We start from the raw sequence: 7,304 nt of genomic DNA, 5'->3' as shown, positions 1-7,304 counted from the left end.
CTGATCTTTCAAGGTACTTACATATTTTATGAACTGTAACAACCTGGTTTTCTTTCAATGCGATGAAATGTTTTATTCATTTTACAATAAACATGAAGAATTCATAATATTGGTCATAATTCAAGCATAATCAACCATCAAATAATTAATTAATCTATTTAGTTTGAAATAAAATGTTTGTTTCCGAATATTGTTCCATCCAGTACGATTGAAGTCCACAACATTGTCTGGTTTCCTAATGTTATCTTTGCTGCCAAATCTTAGCTATATTGAATAAATTCTAAGCTTTAAAGTCAAAAACAGCTTCATTCCACCTCCAGTATCATAGCATTAAACCTTAATGCCTTAAGGGTGACAATAAGAGAAGTTAATGAGATAGTAGAACCAGTGCCAACTTCCCAATCATAAGGACAATTATCATATTGTTGTACCGCCTAAAGATAAGTCACTGGTTTTAGTGGGGAAATTAATGGTATAATCATCGACAATCACTGCTGAGAATACCAGAGAAAACTCACTTTGAACAAAATGAGTTTTAAACACTTAGAATGGCTCAGCTATATGTACTTCAAATCATTTATCTTCCTTATGTTGATGTTATAGGACCTGCCACATCTAAGCACTCTTCCATAGCATTAAATATGAGAATCTCATATCTTGTCATGAGGGAACAAGACCCAGATTTTAGTCATTCACTTGGATACCTGTGTCTGTTTACAGAATATACTGAAGCGCATCAAAGTATGGTGACAAGGAACTGTGTTTCAGACCAAAATGTTCCTTATTAATGATTCTATTCTAATGTCATGCTGTGTATTAGATAGTAAAAACTGATAGTACAAAATTAAGATTTACATAATTGAAGGTCTTGTTTTATAGCCTAATACAAAATAATAGACAACTGGCCATCATTCGGCAAAGTGTCTGCTTTTTGCATATCAGAAAAGTGAAAAACTTAATTTAAATTCTGATTCTAATATTGGAATTAATTCAAAACATTCATATTTCATGCACGCAACCCAAAAAATTAAAAGTTTAATCAACTTTTAGATTTGTTCTTAATCTTGTTTTAGTTTTCTACTGTGTTTTGCGTTAAGGATAGAGACAAATGCTCATTGATGCATAGGGACATTCATCTGTCTCCATGTTTTACAAATACCCAGATATAAGAAAATATGGTGAGCAACATCCAGTTAAAAATGCAACTAATCTATAACAACTAAATCTTCGGATTCCTTTATCTCTGAAATCAGACTCCTTTCACATATCCACTATAGGTATGCTTAGGTAGGATACAGTTTGGTTCAGCTAAAAACATATAAATATATCTCTGTAATTGGCCACCAGGATCATGGGGATAGCTTATTGCATAAATTATAAAAAGCCTCAAAAGAAGTCTCTAAGTATCCTGCTAAGCAGTATGGTATGACAAAAAAACATAATAGTTGCATCCTCAGGCATTTTATCCTCTTTGTAGGTGGAAAGGTGATGGAGGTTTGCATGTACTGTTTTGTTTGTGGTTGGCTGTATGATCAATAGGAACATTTGCACAGCTGCAAAATTGTAAAGAAGGCTTTAGGCTGTGAATTTGTTGATAAAGCAATAGATGAAATTAACAAATTAAAGATGTAACAGGGAAACTAATGAGGATAAAATTGATAAAATAAAATAAATTTAAAAGAAATAAAACATAAACAAAAAATGTATAATGACATTGACAGAAAAAGGAAACACTAAACTAAAATACTTTTTTCAATTTTTTTAAAGTATAGAATTAGAAGTAACATTAAGTCTATTAGCTTCTGGAAAGAAATGAAGAAAGTTTACACTAAATTATTAACAAATTGTGGATTTCCATCATTTTAGATGGCTATATCAGAATTTACAATGTGTTAGCCTCCAAATTCTATTGTCGATTGTATATCTATGTGAAAGTTTTTATTTTTAAACATTGAATAAACTTTACGAAGCGAGGAGAATGTTTCTTTTCAAATTCAGTGGTGATATTGCCACACAGATAAAATACCCTACTAGGTCTGTGAAATTGTTATCTCTAGATTTTCACTGATATGAACAAGGCACGCCTTCAATTGGCCACTTTTGTTGTATATATGAGTTTCTTTTCAGACAATGAGAAATGTTTTATTTGGATAAGAGATTTACATTTTGTTTGTACATTGTTGGTTTACCTCTGCTAAACAAGCAAGAAACAATGGAAGAGACCTGGGATAGGACTGAAGGAAAACTGAGAGAATATGGGAAGAAACAAGCGTTGTAAGATGATTCAGATATCCTGAGGAACATGCCCTTCATGGACATCAAATGATATGGAGTCATATTGGTTTATATTGTGTCCTCACAGTCCCGCTTATTCATGGAAATATGAAGAAAACCAGAATTCACCAGGCCTCAGGAATCCCAAATTCTACATCTAACCTTTAAGCAGTCCAGCACTTTTTAATTCTTTCTGTGCTCTCAAATGGTTGCAAGACCGAATGAGACACAAACATGGAGAAATGTGTGTTTTAGCTACAATGGCACATTCCCTGGATAGATTTAAGGAAAATCCTGGACATACCCAATTTGTCAGAGCACCTGGAATGGTGTAATGTTATCCACCGAGATAAAATACAGGAAGTAAACAATCTGACCGACCCATAACCTACAGGCATTGGCGAGACCACGGAAGCCTTTTCAAAGTGTAAATTGTTAAAGGGTAAAAGTGGAGTGTAAGAAAACCCAAATGACATATTTGAAAAAAAAAACGATTTTGAAAAACATTAAACAAATCGATAGAAGGGAAAAGAATAAGTTGGCGCATGAGTCAGGAGGGTGTCCAGCGATAAAACTTATTTTGTCCACTCGCCATCTGCCTTGAGTTGCATATATGAATGACCACAGCTTGGACAGGTTTCCTACGTGTTGATATATCCAAGGACCAAGATCATACGTGACAGCGAATAGTTTTGAGCAATGATTCCAGTCCGAATGTAAAACCATTCTTGGTGTAATATGAATGTAATTTGGTAAGCACGGGATGGAGAACAAATACATCGGTTGACTATACAGTTGCGAGTCCATATAATATCCACATATGCCAGCCTAAATTGATGCCTGACCATGCAGGTACAGTGTAAGTACAAATGACAACCTTGTTGAGAATTAGGGTATGCCACTACTGGAGCTTATACCTACAAAAGGTTAACATATGTGGACGTCAATCACGGAGATAGTCTACAGAGGTCAATATTCACAAACCCGATTGAGTATCGATACTGTTTGAAGAACTGTATGCTTTATAGTTGGACGTCCACATAGGTAATAATCACAATAAGTTAACGCTAATTTACAAAACACCGTCGATGCCCCTTCAGAAAAGTGAAAATGCTCCGTGCGATGTACCTGGGCAATTTGGTCAAAGCGCGCTATTCTTCATAATCATTTTAAAGAGGGTATAAGCACTAAGGGAGCCAGAGGGCTCAGGGAAATTCGGACGGCACAAGGTTATTCCGAACGATTTACTCCCCGAGATGGAGACCATATGGTTAACATCTCCAGAACACTACAGATGTGGCAGACTGAATGGACACCAACCATGCTTAGTATATGAATTAATCTTTCCATAAAATCTTTACAACATTCGCGGCTGAAACAAAATTCAATTACTTTGCAACCGTAAGTACCATGGAGACCAGAACAATTGAAATGAAATGTCGCGAAACCCCCTTTGTCCGATTTTAAAATAGTTTTCACTGGAATTTTAGGGTTTTGAAATAAAAATGCAGTTATTTTAGGAGGAAAAGCCCTCCGTGTTACTAAGATACAATCTGCGAATCCATCCATCACAGATGTTTGGTTGATCTAAATGTTGTAAAACCAAAAACACAGAATCCGTATCAGTTTCATTGCGAATTAAATAAAATATCATTCAAAGATAGAATTAAAGACAGCAATGAAAAAGAATCTCATTACGTAACGATGAAATGAGTTGAAAATGGGTTTATTAAATCAGGCATGTGCTTTTTTGAGAAAAGATTTTGAGGCGAAACGCGCATGGAGTGTTGAGAAATGATAGCTGGATTAACTTTGCAATAAAGTTTAACAGTTAGCTTGCATGTCGGATTTGTTTGTTGTTATCTCGTTGTTTGTTGACGCTCCGTGTTTGTGCTTTGCATTTCAACAACAAAAAGCAATCGGCGACCAGGTAAGTCCCACAGGCTGAATTTAAAACCACCAAATCTCCACACAGTTATCCGAAATATACAGGGACGGTCACAGTTTGATGGAATTCGGAATAAAACGTCGGCGCATTCCTCGCGTTCGGAGACGGAGATCGCAGAGTTCAGAAACGGTGTTAGGAATATGCTCGGAAAGGGATCAGAAAAGTGCAGGCTGTTCAAACGAACTGGGGTTACGTTCTGCTATTCGAAGCTATTCGTTAGGAGGGGGAAAGATCCCAACGATTTTCGGTTTCCACTTTGTTGGCGAGAAGCGAGTTTAGTTTATTTTGTGTACAATGGGCTAGTATTTACACAGCTGGGGAGAACTGCGGGGTTCGCGAGAAGATTCATGACACGGTTTTAACCGTTGTGCAGGTATTTGATGTGATAAACACGTGTGGATTGGCTTCAACCGGTTCTATAATTGCATCTAAACTATTAACTTTAATTAAAAAAAGCGTTCCTTGTATAATTGGAATGAAACCTAAATGTGAGTTATCATTTGATTCTAAGAATTCTGACATTTTGTTTTGTTCAATCATTTTGATTATGACGCCTACACGCACTAAATGTTTATAATGTTCCTAACTTTGTACCATTGCATTCTGCATCGAATCGCGCTCAAATAATACTGCCATTGTATATGCATTATTTCCTCCTTGGCGTTTCCCAATTATTTTTGTAACCAGGGGATGGCGTTCCAGGCTCTCCATTTGCACAAATCCATCTCTGAGTAGAACGGAGACTTGAGATAAATCCGCCACTCTTCAGCACGGCCTCTAATGGTCCCTGTAATAAATTAAGCGTCATTTATAAATAAATTTATACCTCTGCATTTTAGTCCTTGATCAAGGACGGACAAGGTTTCAGAAAGATTTCAGTTAAATTGCAGATTAATGTTACGTTCTAGAAGTGTTAATTGGACTACTGAACCGATTCGCCAGCATTTTTCAAGAAAAGAAAAATCGCCCTATCGGGTTTGTAATTAATGTTTTTATTATAAGGCTATCAAGGAAAAAAAAATCTCTCGCAGTTTGGTGTGCTCGATTGTTTCGGGAAGAGTTATATATCAATTCCAGTCATCAGTAGAGTCACAATGTATCAGAGGATGGGGCTTGAAAGGATAGTGAAGGTTTAGAGGACTCTGTCCTACTCCGCTTTGGTGGAGTTCAGGGCTGATCACACCCAATCATATCAAAGAGGATCCTCTCCGCTCGCCAAACAGTCTAAATGTTAACACCAGAGAGTGCACAACAGATCGTGAATAAGAAACGACATACGTTACAAGTTACAAACTTTACCCTCGACGTCTTACCCCTTCCAACATAACTTTACTTTGTTATTCCTTTCGGGCAAAATAATAAATAAACGCTTCTGGCCGTGGTGACTGAATGAGAGAGAGGGAGAGAGAGAAATGACACGTGTGGACCGGCACTTTGCAGCTTGTCCTCGTTTTGCTTTGAAATGGTCAGTGGAGTCAGATAACAGTAAGGTTTGGCACTCTGCAGATTGACACTTTCTACTTCCTGACAGGGTTGTCCTCTTGCTGAACTTTCACCTCCCGAACCCAGCTGCCTTCATTGGCCAGAGAGCACCAAGCGAGCCGAGCCGAGCCGAAGTGGTGGGGATGGGGGGAGGGAGGAGGAGGAGGAGGAGGAGGAGGTGAAGAGGAGCTCAGCGCTGCGTCTCCCGGACTCGGCTTGAGCTGCTTGGCCCGGCAGCTGTCTGTTACCAGAGGAGCGCTCACACACACACACTTTCAACATTTCCACAATCACTTTCACTGCTTCCTCAGAGCACAGAAAAGAGAGAGACGGGTGAGGTTTTTTTTTGGTGATTAGAGGAAGGTGGAGGGGGCAGTGACTGCTTTATTTGCGGTGTTCACGCCAAAGTTGGAGTGGCCGCTCTGTGCTGCAAGCAGAGATCCTGAAGCAGCAGCAGCAGCTTCCACACCACCACCACCCCCCTTCTCTGTCTGAAAAGCTCTGATACATGTTGTTTACACAGCAGGTGGATATGACGTCAGGGGCCAGCTTACAGCAAAAAATAACAACATCCAACTCCGCGATTTGTATCTTCCAACCTTCCCCCCCCACCCATCCCATGCACACACACAGACACACAAACCACCACTCCAACAAAAAAAACTCATTAAGTTCGCTAGAATTGTGAATAATGAAAAGTGGAAGGGGAAAGCGCTGCGGGAGCATAGGGAAGGATCTGATCAAGTGTTGAGCTCGGTCCCGGCTTTCTAGTTGGTGCTAAAGGGATTTTTGTGTCTTTGGAAAGCGGCTGCTCCACAACGTAGTGCCCGAGCGGAGTAATATATTGTTATTTATTGTGTGCTTGTTGCATGCTTTCTCGTACACAATCGCATGTGTGTTGCAGGGTCAAATTATCTCCTGGTTGCCCAACAACCTAAAAGCAGCACCAACTGGTAAGTTTGAATTTCATTCTTGTCCTCTCTCTCTCTTCCCCACTCTCTCTCTCCCTTGCCCTCCTCGCTTTCAGGTTTAACTCTTTCTGCTTGGCTTGACTCTAATTTCCTGCAAAGCCCCACGTGCAGTTTGGGGTGTTTTACAGAGAGAAAGAAAACAGCTTTGTCGTTCGTCAAAGTGGGTTTCGGCAAATAATTTGCATTGGCAACACAGGCACACACAAAACTGCTGCTGGGGTGGTTGGTGGGGGTGGGGGGAGGAGGCTATGGGTTGTAAGTTGAGGTGTGGGAGTCCCCGGGGCTTGATGTAGCTTGAGGTTATTCACCAGAGTGGGTCAGTTTGAAGGAGTTGAGTTGCGCGAGATATATCTGACCCCCTTTTTTTCTCCTCTCCCTGTAATTTCGCTGTTGTTTCCCGAGGACTAAATCGGCGGAGACTTGACATACTGGAGGAGACCGAAGGGATCTCGCTTCTAGGATCACACCATTCCTGTAGGGGGACATTGGCACACAGCGTGCGAACCGCACGGGGAGAAGGGAACTCCTGAAACTTGTCACTTCTTTTTGTCACCGTCCTGCGCTTTTCAGAAAGAGCCACGCGAAGTTTGGATGGGTTAGGGTTAGCATGTCAACATGGGATTACCTAG

The 7,304-nt window shown here is 39.7% G+C and overlaps 1 long non-coding RNA gene across 1 annotated transcript; it reads right to left on the bottom strand.

Annotated features, from left to right (window-relative positions):
* Window positions 1-3,987: 3,987 nt before the first annotated feature.
* Window positions 3,988-5,859, bottom strand: LOC122547254. Its single transcript, XR_006310939.1, has 2 exons — window positions 5,536-5,859; window positions 3,988-5,009 (listed from the first exon to the last, which is right to left on the bottom strand). It is a non-coding gene; the product is annotated as an uncharacterized LOC122547254 (long non-coding RNA).
* Window positions 5,860-7,304: the final 1,445 nt, after the last annotated feature.

This window comes from Chiloscyllium plagiosum, unplaced genomic scaffold, assembly GCF_004010195.1.
Source record: "Chiloscyllium plagiosum isolate BGI_BamShark_2017 unplaced genomic scaffold, ASM401019v2 scaf_5218, whole genome shotgun sequence".
NCBI classification, from domain to species: domain Eukaryota; kingdom Metazoa; phylum Chordata; class Chondrichthyes; order Orectolobiformes; family Hemiscylliidae; genus Chiloscyllium; species Chiloscyllium plagiosum.
This window is presented reverse-complemented; position numbering and strand designations above follow the sequence as displayed.